We start from the raw sequence: 14,986 nt of genomic DNA on the forward strand, positions 1-14,986 counted from the left end.
ATCTCTTTACACCCACCCCCACACACACATGCTGTAGAGAGCAGTAGAAAAAACTGTCTACCTGGTCCAGCCTTAATGGAGGGGGATGATCCGTGCCACAAGGCACAGAGCGCAGGGATAATAAGCAGAAGTCTTTGTGGTCGACAGCTGTCACACCTGTGAAGAAAACTGATAGGATTTCGGATACTGGATGCCTTTTAAAGTTCCAAACCTCTTTGTCAGGGTTTACAGTCATCACTTAGTCAGCAGTGATTCACGTGAGTCTGCATCGCCTCCACAGCAACACCCCTTTTCTTCAAAATACTTTTCATTAGATAAAATTGTGGTGTATGCCTCATAGATCAATGAATCAAACATCATTTACAACAAAAAGAAAGGAAAAAGGCCAACCTTTCTACTTTCTACTTTGTTTTTATCTATCTTTATCTATGTAAACACTGTCTTATAGACCCCTTAATGGCTGGAGGTAAAAACAGGAAACGCCGCTGGCTAAAGACTGTGGAGGCTAGTAACGTAACAGCTTTAGAATGTCGTCTTGTTGTGTGTTTGAGTGCCAGAATAGAAGGAATAACGTTAGTGGATGTAAATTAAAGTTTTATAGGATTCCAGTGGACACTCGTGCTCAGAAAAACAAAGACAATGTGTTTTTGCCTCCAGGCTAAGCCCCGCCCAACAAAATACGACACAATGTTTACAAACAGCCAAAGGGTCTGTAGACATTTTTGGAAAAGTTTCCCGCAATGCATTGTGGGATGTGGAGTCCTGTAAACGGATGCATAGAAGCGTTTTTACTTCACTCTTTACCGTGATTTCTTGCGTTTTTCGTCAAACAAGGACGACACTATTTTTTTCTTCTAGTTTGTTCCCAGCATTCCCAGTGATATCACTTCGCAACACATTCAATTTTGGCCGGATTCCGATCTTTCTGTGTAAACCCAAAAATTAACATCTGCCACAACTTTCAGTTTGTGAAAACACCAGAAATGTTTTGGGTAAGTCACCTTGACAGTGTTTTTGTGGGAAAAACACAAGAAACCTCTGATACTAGTGGTGACATCTTGATTTTTGCATTACCGCTGTCGATGGCTCTGTTAGCATACTGAGGAAATGTTTTATATCCATTCACTTTTATACTGATTAACACTTTATTCCGACATACTTTTACCGTACCTTATGTTGTTTTTACGATAACTGCATTTGTTTGGCTTGAATCTTTGAAGTGTGCTTCAATGTTGTTGGAGGGGCATGTGCATTTTTGTTGTACTTTGAACAATGACAGTAAACTGTACTTATCGTGTGGATTCTCCTCATCTGATTCCCTTTAATATCTCAAATAACAAGGAAAATAAAATAAAAAATCAGGTGAGACCTAATGTTAACACTGCACTGGAACCAAAGACTTAATGTCACATCTGGCCGAAAATGGCTGCCCCACATGGATTGTATTTTAGGCTATAAAATTGTTAAAAATGTACTTCAAATGTGTTTTTTAAGGTAAATGTGCACGTATTCTGTTTATTGATGATACATCAAACACATCCGCTGCTGTTCAAATGGCATTTTCAGTGCAAAGACAGAGGTCCGCATTACGCCAACCCTGCTATGTGTCCCCGGATTTGATCTTGTTCTTCCTCTTCCTCACAGAGTGGGACTGAAGTCCAGTATGTGTGGTACAAGTAAGGCCCTTCTCTCATCCATGCCTGTCGTCCTCGTCTCCCCAGCACCGGCCCCCAGACACAAGCCTCTTTCTATTAGGGCATTGCCATGACAACCAAGCCACTAACTTGAGGAGGCGACATAAAAACCTGCTCTTTTTAGGAGACACAGGAGCACCTGCCGTCTCCGCTGGACCCAGAGCCACGTGTGGACAATCACATAGAAAAAAAAAAAATCCATGTGATCTCCGCAGACACACGGACACACACAACCATGCAAATATACACTTAACATTCAAACAAGAAGCCAACATCTGCTTCTTTTTCAACACCTTTATTCATGTATTTTGTACCACGCGAACATATAAGAAGAAGCAAAAAAACCTATTAAGCTGACAATGGTTCTTTATCACAAAAAGCAGTTTAATTCATGAACGGTTGTGTCTCTTTTTGTCAATTTGTAAACTCCTGAATAATGCTTGGACTTCTCATCAGCACCTGCTCAGCAGAGCGACCAGCTTCTCTGTGCAATATTTACTGAACCCTTTACCCCAGAGTGTGTGACAGTTTGGTAATGTCCTCTACATGTTAAACACTTCCTGAATTTATAGTCAGATGTCCTACAAGAAGTCAGCAATGTTAAAAAAAAGACAAACAAGTCAGTTTTTACCTTACTTTCTCAGATATGTATTCATAGTTTAGATTTTTTTTTTTTTTTCAATAAACATTTTTCTGCTTCATCTGAATAGAAACTGTCTGCTGGAAATGTTCCAACTAGTTCTGACAACAGGATGAATTTCACCTTTGCTTCAGCACGGTAATAAATTCATGTTGGCCACTTGTCATTTTTCCTTAAGACTCAAAAGTGAAAGTTCATCAAACAGACAGCTTTTTAAGCTCCAATAAAGGCGGGCCCCATTAAAGGCCCCAAACACCAAGTGTCAGTTTGGGGTCAACTGGCAGGTCGAGGCTTCCTATCCTCCTGTTGCAGGCTGAACATGCAGCAGTGACTAGTGACTTAAACCTCTGGTGCCTGGCTGCTGTTCATTAGGAGTATTAATGATTAACTGAGAGTGCTATTGTCCCCTTCGGTCCCAGCTGTCCCTTCCTGTGCCGTTGATCCACTTCGATGCCTCTGAGGCCACGAAACTCACTCCATTCATGTGCTAAAGTGACAGCTGCTCTTCACATTCCACAGAAAATTAACTGCAGAAAGCGGAAAATGAGCCAGCAGCAAAAAAAAAAAAAAAAAAAAAAAAAAAAAAGACATCTGACAGATTGAATTTAGTGCTTTTCTTTTCAGAAGATGGAAAAAATGATTAGGAAGCGGATTAGTAGGATTATTTTAAGCATTTGTAATAATAGTTGGAGAGGCTTTGTGCTTAGGTTGTATTGCACATGAGTGAATAATTAACTTTAACAAAATATTGTAGAATTTGCACTTAATCCTTTTTTTTTTTAGCTACAGCTCACTTGAGATCAAATTGGGCCCCTTTAGTGGTCCCTGAACTAAAATGAGTTTTACAGCCTTGTACTCCGTGAGCCATGCGAACATTTATGACCTACAAACTTAGGCATGTCTAAAAGAATGTTCAAGTATTTTTTTGGTACTAGTCTTTTTTTTGTTTTCTTGTGGAACGGAACAAAATCAGTAATCCTATTGTATTTAATCTTAAACGTGTGTGTGTATGACTTTAATTGGCCTTTGAAAAGTCCCGCTGGTGTCTTCCAGTATCTGCTGTGGTCATATTATGAGGAACTGTTTGGCTTTCACCTGGCAACGATTATCCAGCCTTGCCTGTAATCAGTTGAGTGGTCACAGATATACTGCCTACTGTGGGGATCACAGCTTTGTTATAGTGTCTTCCTGTTCTGTTCCTGTGTCGTTGCACCAACACTGCTTGGACACAGGTGGGATCTAATTACTGCTAACATGGAGGTTGTTTCCCACATCACTTCCAATTATAGGGCTACAGGATTTCTTGTTTATGGTTTTGCTCAATCAAACACATACTTTGCATTCCAGGTTGTGTTTTCCCTAAATGTATGCAAGGCTACAATATTAACAGAAACCACCAAAGAAGATACAATGCCATGCAAGCAAAATGCAGAAAGGGTCAAACTATACCTTATTTCTTATTAGCTACCTTATTAAAGGTGCAGTCTGCAACTCTTATAAAAGTGTCTTTTGTCATATTTGCTAAAGCTGTCACTAAATAACAGGCTCATTGAGTCCCCCATGCAGCTCCTGCAGCCTTTGGCAGATTGTCAGAATGCACCACGACCGAGCAAAAAGAACCAATCAGAGCCAGGATTGTTTTGGATGGGCTGTCTGACAGCTGTTGCTCAAAGGCCCCACCCCTTTCCCGGTGCTGTAGCGCCGTCTTTTTTGCAGTCTGGGGGAGTAGAAAATGGAATTAATGACTTTTCTGCTTGAAAGGTAATTACTGCGGCTTGATTGACATTATGTTTGATTTGTAATTGTTACACTAGAACTCTGTGGTGCATGTGTTGTTCATGTGTGAACTGTGGACTGCACAGTTCACACATGGACTGCACCTTTAAGTGGACTGCACCTTTAAGGTAGCTAATATGTCCATCCATCCGTCCATCCATTTTCAGACCTGCTTGTTTCTGTTTTTTCACTGTTGGGGGGGGTCTGCCGGTGCCTATCTCTGGCTCACACTGGGCGCTAGGCGGGGGTACACCTTGGACAGGGTGCCAGTCCATCGCAGGGCAACACACAGACAGACCCACAACCACTCACACTCACATTCACTACCATGAGCAATTTAGAGACTCCAATCAACCCTACAGTCATACTTTTGGTTCATGGGAGGAAGCCCGAATACCCGAAGGAAACCCACGCAGCACGAGGAGAACATGCAAACTCCACACCGAAATGAAACAAGTATCCACCCCAGGGCTTGAACCCAGGACCTTCTTGCTGTGAGGCGGACGTGCTAACCACTAAGTTACCGTGCGCCAGCTAATATGTACTCACACACAATTAAAACTATGAATTATAGCCGGGGGCGCATGGTTTGGAGCCAGGCAATTTTAGGCAAAGCAAGGCTGCAGCTGTTAGCCTGTAAAGGCAGATTTGAACAGCTGTCAAAAGTTCAGTTATTAAGACAAAAATCCAAAAATACCCTTGGGCAGCATGGAGATGTTACAAATTGTGTTTTTAACAATGATTTATTGGCTCCGTAAAGTGGAAAAACTGATATTTGAAAAATAATAATGCCATTTTTGCATTGACTACAATTATTAGCATAACACCGAAATTCAAAACGCTGTAAAAATTTTAGTTTTTGAGATAAAATTCTGATATTTTTCAAACGTCATCTACAATGACTGTTGTGGCGGTTTTGGATGAATGAGACGGAGTCAAGTTTATAAAAGGGGATGTTTGATTTTTAGCTTGAAGCCATTCCCAGGATGATTCCAAATTCCGCTCGCAATGCATCATGGGGCGGTTGATTATGACTAGCGTGCCCACCATGCATACTTAAAGAATGTCCCGATATAGTATACAGTACATCCAGTTATTTCTCGTGTATCCAATCTTTTCATACTATCTAATGTGAACGCTCTACATACTAATTTTGACATCAAACTTAGTATGAGTTGGACGAGTGTATGAGTGGTTGCTTACTAATTAACTCAGTGAGATAAAGCATCTTCTCTTTTGCAATAAATAATGAGTTCAAGCTTCAACTGATGTAAAAGTGTCTCTTGGGCGAGACACTGAACTGTTAAGTTTCTCCAAATGGTCGACCTTGCACCTTGCATGGGAGCTCTGTCCCTGAGTGATGAGTGAATATTGTAAAGCACTTTGGAACTACTTCGTCATAAAAGCACTGTATAAATCAAGTCCAAGATTTACCATACTCAGAATTGACTGTCCCTGACCATTGCTGCGCAGAGGCTAAAATTCCTATTGTATTTACCTAGTTGTGCAAGTGGCACTCAGTTTGATATCTCGCTTGTGTGCAGACGGGCTTTGGTTCAATAAAACCCCTTTTACCATTTCTCTTTCAGTTAGCATTCTCTTTGAGTCAGACACTCTCGTTTTTCTTACTTTTTTTTAGCCGCGCCTCCCTTCTGTTTCCACTCAGGTGTTCCTCATCATCCACCTCCAATAGCTGATGGCCCTGAAAGTTTGTACAATCAAGAGTTATACATTGGCTTCATTAGTTCCAAGTAAGCCCTCGACTAAAAGATTATATCAACTCCAGCAATAAGTATGCCTAACTTTATGGCTTGGCAAAAATGTTATATATATCGGGCTATGATACAAATATCTCTACAACAATGGTTAAAAATGTTAAAATGCAAACACATGGTTTTTCATACGATTTGCTCTGTTACACTATATGTTTACCACCAACAGTCCCTCGTTCAAATAGAGGTCACCATAGTTTGTTTTACCTCACACTTCTCACTGATTGCATCACCCCTGTGTGTCGTAAAGGTTTTTACTTAAAAATGAGAAGGTATTCTGCAGGATACTTTAAACCAAGAAAAGACCAGATGTGAATACCACAGCTGGACTTTGAGGCACAGAGCATCAGGTTGTGTCTCTTGAACTATATGTTGTGATTTATAAGATCCGTTCCTTTCAAAAGGAGTAAATGAGTTTGCATCTTTGTGCCAGTGTGTGTGTGTGTGTGTTGGTTTGCTGGCTTTTTACCCCCGACTTTCCATTCCAAAACACAAACCATTGCTTTCATGAAAAGTATACTGGTGGCTTGTGTCTGACATGATGTCACAGAATCACCTTTTCCTCTGAGGTTACTCAGCCAGTGAAATAAGGATGAAACACAGAAATTCACCTCAAAGTGGTGCATCCATCGGGTTGTTTGTTCTGACGCTGAGCAGAAGAGTAAATGCCAGACCTGAGCAAAGGTAGAACTGACTTTTAGGCTGGGATCGTGGTGTGTTCAAAAAGCCAACAGTTAACAGTTGCTGACTTACTGGGAACATAGAGGTGGCTGTGTCTATTCAACTCTGTATTCATGCAAGTGCACCAACACACACACACACACACACACACACACACACACACACACACACACACACACACACACACACACACACACACACACACACACACACACACACACACAGTAAAATACCCTTGGACTTAATTGCTACAAGAGAATGAATGAAAGAGTGGAATAACTGCTCATTTTTATTCATCCATCCATCCATCCATTTGCACATGTGGCCTAAGTTTTTGCTCCAGGCTGAAGAACCTGAAACAAGATAGTATATCTCTGTGTGCCATAAATTGACACACCTCCCATTGACAGATAGCATGTCTCATGCACATTGTTTAGCTTCTCAAATATACATCTGGATTGCCTGGCAGTGCAGCTGCAGGTCCTTCTGCATCACTTTCAGTGAATGCTCATAACAACAAAATTAAGCAAAAATGCAACTTATTTCAGCGGCACTGTTTAACAGGTGATCGGTAAATGTGTCATACTGTGCAATCGCAGCTGCACCACAAACTGTGTGGAGTCTGTCTCATAATGTTAGGTTCTGTTTATTTTAACCCTTAGGTCCTCTTTTTGTTCTGTCTTTGTTTATTTGGTTCGTGTTAACTCTTGTCTGTGTTTCAGGGTTTCCTGTTTGTGGCTCCACCCCTCAGTGATGTCTGTGTGCTTGGTTGGTGATTGATTAGCTCCCTCGTGTTTTCACCCAGGTGTGGCCCAATCAGGCCTCCTCCACTATTTAGCTGAGTGTTTGGACACAGTATGACTGCGGGATCATTGTGTGATGTCAGGTTCGTTGTCGCCTTCCTTGTGTCTGGTCTTGCTCCCTGTTCCTACTCCCCTGTTTTGGATTTAAGTTTTGATTTTGGAATAAAAACATGGAGTGGTTCCAGGAACGATATGCTATGATCCTGCCTCCTTCTTTCCCTGCATTTGGGTCCACACCAACACTGAACCGTAACACATAATGATCAATGTGGACAGCACCGACTTAAAAAAAAAACCCTGTTTGTGGTTGCAATGCTAACCACAGTTCTCACTGCTAGAGTCTTATGTGAGGGATATGAGTTGTTCAATGACATCATCTTTAGTTGTTTGGACTAAAACTTTCATAACAGATATTTTCATTATGACTATTACAGGGTTCTTACCAGCGCTTTTGATCCCCTATGACAGTGGTTCCCAACCAGGGGTACTTGAACACATTGCAGGGGGTACTCGGAAACATTGATGAGTCTATTTCCAACATGCTGAGTGAATTTTAAGCCTATTTCAGACACTGTACATGCTCATCCAACATCTTTTCCACCCATTGACAATAAACAGAATGAATAGAATAAACAATATTGTGGCCTTAATATCCTACTACATTGTTACTAACACGTTATACACATTACTAAAAATTAAGGTAAATACATTATCTGATATACAATAATTGTAATGCAAAAAATTGATATTTAGTGTGCGTTAATGTAGTACAGGTTGACATTTTCAAGCTGTAGGAGATTTCAGAGGCCAACATGTTAACAACATGTAAATAAAACAAGAAAGGTGACTAAATTGGAGTGACGAAGGGGTTCTCCTTATCTGAAGAGAGGCCTCGGGGGGTACATGAGACAGAATAGGTTGGGAAACACTGCCTTATGTTGAGACTTTTCTGTTGTTTTTTCCTTTTTAATCGGTACCCTCATAATAACTGTTGAACACTTGGACACAAAAGGAACTTCCAGGCGTAACCGAGAAACACATACTGTATGTCAGCCTCACCGGATGCCAGAATGGATTAGAGGTTTTTCTCTCAATAAATGAGTCACACGTTTTGTGTTCAAAGTGAAACCATTTGCAACTTCCACAACTATATGATTATGGTCTAAAGCAACATCAAATGCAGTTTGTTTCATCAAGGGACATGAAACTTGTGTTGCCGACTGGCTGGCTGACTGGCTCCCCACACTGCACATGAAGTGGGCCGGTCTGTCAATTAGTGATGGGAATTCCGTTCTTTTTAGAGAACCGGCTCTTTCGGCTCCCAAGCGGCTCTTCAGATTTTATGGTGCTTAAATTAATTAATCACCAAAAATAATGTAAAATTATGCACAATATGAATTACTAATGTAAAAAACAAGCACTATATCAAATGTTTATTATATAAATGCAACTTTATTTATATTCTCAACAGAGTGCTAAAAAAACCCCAAACATTTAACTATTTACAAATAACTTAACTACTTTAAACTATTAGCTTCTTTAGTAATAAACTAATTTAAAGTGAAACAACATGCAGGAACTTACAGAATCACACAATGAAAAAACAAAACAAAAAGCGGCTCCCAATCAGGAGCCAGCTCCCGTCGTTCACGTCAAAGAGCCGGGTTTCGTTCTCGGCGAAACTTACCCCCAGTCCACCCTTGTAACACTCTTGCCGGCAGCGCTCGCTTACACACTTTGCGATCCCTCTATCTACGCTGTGAATAATTCCTTGTGAGAACCCTGTACTATTATTATTATTATTATTATTATTGTTACTAAAATCTACAAACCTAACGCAGACACCCACTTTAAAGTATTATCACTACAATGGTTCTGATCCTAAACGACAAACAACCAGTCCTCATAAGAATTCTGTGTTGATATCCTTGCGCTCCAAAAACAATACAAAACATCTTCACAGCTTCTTTTGAAACTAATTTGAGCAATCAGTTAAGCAAGGTAAAGCTATGAGAAGAGAAGGAAACTATACAGCCAGACTAATAAAGGCAACTGTTCCTGTGCATGTGAAATGAAAAGAGCCTGAGTTGTGGCTTTGTTTTAACAACACAATGCTGAGTCTTTGGTTTTGACTGGAAGCAGAAGAGGATCTGAGTTGCATGCAGCAGGAATTGACATCAGCTTTTTTTCCTGTCATTGGTGCCTGCGTGGGCGAAAGATAGTGGAATGCGTTATAGGGGTGAGGCTCTCGCCACCAGACACAGTGACAGACAGGCACACACACACACATGCAACCAGATACATGCTGCACCAAAGGAAAGACATCCAACAGGATAGTTTAAGGTGTATCTACGGGTTTTTAGGTAGATAAAGATCATAAGAAGACATGTATCCACACAAAACATCTTTCACCATTGTCCCAGACTCAATATGGAGAGTGATTCAATGAGTGGATCATAAAGCAACACCCAGTAAATGGTGTTTGATAGTGAAGGATATTTACTGGGATATTAGTTCTCAGTCCTGAGACTTGACTGTATCACATGAGAAATGTACAGTGCCATGAGCACTAGGGTTGGGTAGGCAGGGCGTTGCAAATCGAGACCACCAATGACAATTTCATATGTTTCTGCTGACAAGCATTAATTCAATTCAATTCAACTTTATTTGTATAGCGCAATTTACAACAAAGTCATCTCAATGCGCTTATCAAAATATAAAATTCATAATAAAAAAAAAAAAAAACCCAACAAGATCTACATGAACAAGCATTTAGCCATCTAACAAAATCAAGATTGTAAAAAACACCATTAAAGAAACATAAACAATTAATCAATACAGCCTCCATACTCTCCCAACAAGATATATCTCATGACACGACAGCGCATCTGTTGTTTGTGTTGGAAACACAGAAACACGGAGAAAATGACAACAACAACTCAGAACAGCCTCAGTGAGACACATCCACAAAGCCAATCCTTCCATTTGTACCTTTCACTGCGAAAAGTACGAACAGTTTTCTGACCTTACCTTTGCTGAAGGTCTGGTAGCTCAGGTGTTGTCTCTCATCTTTTAAAAGCTGTCGTTTTAAAAGCTATATGCTTTTGGGAGGGGGTGTGGCCTCCTCCTGCCTTACAGCGGAGTGAGAATGTGCAGCGTCTCTGCCGTACCACGAAATAGCGATGTTTAGTCATTTGGGCTGTGAAAAGCACAAAATGCTGACACTTTCAAACTTGTAGGTATTGTAGGCTATTGGAAATGGAAAAATAAATAATTTATATTTATATTATAATTAAAACAAATGATCAAAATATCAATTCACCCTTGGATAGGAACTGCCTACCTTGCCTACCCTGACGGCACGTCACTGGAAATATAACCTTCCATTGTTGTTGCTTTGGGGGGTTGCTGTATTGACACCCTGATTTACATGATGGTAAGCCAAAGGGAAAGTATGAACATCACCAGCAACATGCTGGGGTTCAGGGGTGAAAAATCCAAGAAGTTATTTGTACTGCTTGAAGTTGGTATTGAGTCTTCCTAGAGCCTGTTAACTAGTAGCATGGAGAGTAGCATGCTGTCCTCGGCCCAGAATCCTCCCAGCTTCCTACCGCCTGTGTGTGTGTAGGGACTGGTTGGTTGTAAAATTTTACTTGTGACTAACTTAGAATAAAAGATAAATAGAAATAATCCTGTCATCTTTCCTTGAAGCTGCTCATCAAAGAACTGGGAAGGTCGAGGTAATAAAAACCCTACTAAAGCAAGGTTCAATGCTGCTGCAGTAAAAAGGTCAAATGAACTTTCATTCACATTAAGTGTATGACGCTAAAGTGTGACATACCTGTGTACACCCACACACTTACACACAACATCCATGCAATGACACATCAAAGTACAATCTGCAGACTACACAACATCTTGTTTCCCACTGTTATAAATCTGTAGGGTGAATGAACACTTGTCATCCAATCACATCGCCTAAATTCCATGCAGACATCCCCGCCCCTTTTCTGAGCTCCACTTACACTTCACTCTTCCTGGATTTATTGTTCTCTCTAAGCTTTAGGCAGCATTTCCACATGAGGGCGAGCTTTAATTTAAGGTGTGACAACTTCTTATCTCTCTTGGACACTATCCCTCCTTCACCTTTTGTTTGCACAGAGATTGTGTAAATGAGGCTGATTGCTTTTACTGTTAACTCGTAAGTTAACTCTATGCATTGTTTGACCAACTGTATGTCTACATTTACATTCCTTAGATACTTAGGACATCTCAGCTTGTATATACAGTACACTGCTTAAAAAAAAAAAAAAAATACATGGAATATTTAAACAATACATCTTGGATCTCAATAAATTAAATATTCCGGTTGAAAATCTTTATTCATCACATAGAGGAATGAATTGAGAATAAAACCACGATCAATGGAAATCAAGGTAACGCTTTACAAAAGGGTCCCTCAATTAACATTTAAGCATTAATTAAGAGTTTAATAATATGCTATTATTCATTATATTATATTACCTAACATTAATTATACAACAGTTAGTTTCGACCAAGTAATTTGATTGGACAAGAGACATTTCATGAGTGCTGATATAGAGTAAAAACAGCACTGGGACTTTTTACAGACATTATCACTTTGCTGTTCACACATTCTATAATCATCAACTTTCAGTTAGAAAATGTTTAGGCGTTGCCTGGCAACAGCCTTGTCTCCCTCCCAGTTGTAGACCTATTTGATTTGGCGGAGCCAAATAAATTATTAAATAAACAAATCTTAATCTCTTGTCGATTAATAATATTGACTAATAAAATGCTCTTACAGAACTGTTGTATAAAAGTAATATCTACTGCACAGAGTTAATCAAAACATTATTAAGCATTAATAAAAGTTACATGATGTAACTACGTATGCATTACTTATTATTAATCAATATATTAGTGAAATCTAATAACGTCTCGTGTTTGTTAAATAAGGTGTTACGCAACATTAGCAACTTGACAAAAATCTTGTTAAATGTATAGGAGTGCCTCATAAGCATTACTTAACCTTAGCTAACCACGAGTAATTGCTTTTTTTTAAACATTATATTATATTATTTAATAACATATTATTAAACTGTTAATTAATCAGAATCAGAATCAGAATTATTTTCTTAATCCCAGGGGAAAATTAAGTCATTAAGTAATGCTTAATAATGCAATAACTAATGCTAATTAAGAAAACCTTATTGTAAATCGTTACTGAAATCAAAATCATCATCCAACTGACGTTCTGGATTCAGGAACAAACATTAAAAAAAAAATGGGGCGGGGGGACATCAGATGTGCCATCCTGAATGAGGTGCACCTAAGCAACTTCACTTTGATGAAGACCATGGGTCACCAACCTTTCCTAAACTGTGAGCTACTTCATAGGTCTGGGGCGACCGTGGCTCAGGTGGTAGTGGGTCGTCTTCTGATCGAGAGGTTGGGGGTTCGATCCCAGTACCTGACTATGTGTCGAAGTGTCCTTGGGCGAAACACTGAACCCTAAGTTGCTCCCAGTGGTCGACTAGCGCCTTGCATGTCAGTCCTGTCCCACTGGTGTGTGAATGTGAGAGTGATTGGGTGAATGCGCTGATATGTAAAGCGCTTTGAGACTGCTTCAGTGTGGGGATAAAGCGCTATATAAAATCAAGTCCATTTACCATTTACCAAGTCCAAGTCCATAGGTACTGTATAGTCTAAAGAGCTGCTACCAGTTAGAAAAGCACTTCTTCACTGAATCCTGGAAAGTAAATCAGATTTTTAGATGGAGCTCAGTGGTGACTAGAGCTCCTGAGGGCCCCTCACATGGTCCATGTGGGCTACCTGGGGCCCGTGGGCACTGTACCGTATTGGTGACCCCTTTTGTAGACAAACACCGCCTCATGCTACCTGTAGTGGCGAGGACACTGGCAAAATGCAAAAGTGACCAAAAATCAACCAGAAAGAATGAGAACAGAGAAATGGTCTGTGGTCACCACCTGCAGAACCATATAGAACCATTTCCACCTGTTGTCTGTTCCATTTGCACAACAGCAGGTGATATTGATTCCCAATCAGTGTTGCTTCCTAATCGAACAGGTCAATTTCCCAGAAGTGTGATTAACTTGGAGTTACACTGTGTTGTGTAGTTTTTTTTTGAAGCAGTGTATCTTTCTTTGTTTAACCACTGTGTAAATAGAAAATGTATGGGAACCTAAGCTTGCTGAATGTCTCAGCAATAGGCCAATGACTCCATATGTGGCCCCACTGTAACGATTGCTCCAGACACACTTGAGCACATATACATCTGTGTGCCAATAGTGCAGCCTTGATGTGGGCTCGTGTGCTGTGTCTGCTCTGATTGTCTGCAGCTGGAAGCCAAGGCTGCCAGAGAAGGAAGAAGTCAACAAGGAAGAAGGAGAAGCCTTTAAAGACATGAATCAAACGACATCATTGCCAGGGAGAAGCTTTCCAAAGTTTTGGAAGCAAATATAAAATGTATGAATGGCATTGTTTGTTCATCAAAAAGGACTCTATGTTCCATTTTTAAAGCTGGATCTATGGGGTCCTTTTTTGTGATTGGGTTTGCATGTTCTCCTTGTTCTCCTCCCTCATGACATTATGCAAGTAAGGCCAAATGCCTTAATGTGTTAAATCACAACATTTTTGGTGTATATTGACCCAAATCGCTATTTGTACTGGTCTTCAAGATAAGGAATACATTTAGGCAGGAATGTAAAAAAAAACGATATTTATATTTAGTTATTTGATTGAAATTGTACTCAAGTACAAGTACAAGTTCCAGTAAGTAAATAATACATAAAATACCCAAGTGCAAGTAAATAGTAGCTCAATTAAATAGTACTCAAAGTAAAAGTTACTAGTTACTTTCACTCCCACGTATATTTTTGGTCATAAGTCTTGCCACGGTTCCCTTGCATACAGTAAACATTTCATGTATAAACTTAAAAAGAAAGAGACCAAATCTTAATGGAAGTGTCTCCTAGTACGCATTCTATCCATACGAAAGATGACGTTACCGGAAGTCAAGTGACCATTCCGTGCAATTAGGGTTAGTTAGTCCGTAACGTAGGTTAGGGTTGCGGTTAGGGTTAGGGTTAGTAAGTCCGTAACGTAGGTTAGGGTTGCGGTTAGGGTTAGGGTTAGTAAGTCCGTAACGTAGGTTAGGGTTGATGTTAGGGTTAGGGTTAGTAAGTCCGTAACGTAGGTTAGGGTTGCGGTTAGGGTTAGTAAGTCCGTAACGTAGGTTAGGGTTGCGGTTAGGGTTAGGGTTAGTAAGTCCGTAACGTAGGTTAGGGTTGCGGTTAGGGTTAGGGTTAGTAAGTCCGTAACGTAGGTTAGGGTTGCGGTTAGGGTTAGTAAGTCCGTAACGTAGGTTAGGGTTGCGGTTAGGGTTAGTAAGTCCGTAACGTAGGTTAGGGTTGCGGTTAGGGTTAGTAAGTCCGTAACGTAGGTTAGGGTTGATGTTAGGGTTAGGGTTAGTAAGTCCATAACGTAGGTTAGGGTTGATGTTAGGGTTAGGGTTAGTATGTCCGTAACGTAGGTTATGGTTAGGGTTAGCGTTAGTATGTCCGTAACGTAGGTTAT

The sequence above is a fragment of the Gouania willdenowi genome, chromosome 11 (assembly GCF_900634775.1).
Source record: "Gouania willdenowi chromosome 11, fGouWil2.1, whole genome shotgun sequence".
Taxonomy (NCBI): Eukaryota; Metazoa; Chordata; class Actinopteri; order Blenniiformes; family Gobiesocidae; genus Gouania; species Gouania willdenowi.